Genomic DNA, 365 nt, shown 5'->3' with positions numbered 1-365 from the left:
CGGTGTTACAAGCATACAAGCATACCCTGCTCAGCGGTGGGGCTGCTGAGCGGGAGCAGCCCAAGCTGTCAAGCTCCTCATATTGCCAGTCTCAAAGTCTCAAAGTTGCAACCCGAAACCCTCCACAGAAAGATCGGGGGTCGGGGCGACGCTCTCAGTCGGGGTCTTCTAGACCGAAAACGGATCTGCAGACCGTTATTTTGTCTAAGAGGACCTCGGCTAAATGGTCCTACCATTGTCAGGTCCCTGAGGGCAACCCCACCTGGGGAGGAAAGGATAACACCTCAGTATACGGTGCCCAATCCTCCTCAGTGCCCTCACCGGTGTCAAAGTAACATGTTTTTGCCTTGTGACCAAATCATGAC

The sequence above is a fragment of the Sinocyclocheilus grahami genome, unplaced genomic scaffold, assembly GCF_001515645.1.
Source record: "Sinocyclocheilus grahami isolate Dianchi unplaced genomic scaffold, SAMN03320097.WGS_v1.1 scaffold3.1, whole genome shotgun sequence".
In the NCBI taxonomy this organism is placed as follows: domain Eukaryota; kingdom Metazoa; phylum Chordata; class Actinopteri; order Cypriniformes; family Cyprinidae; genus Sinocyclocheilus; species Sinocyclocheilus grahami.
Note: the sequence above shows the minus strand (reverse complement) of the source record.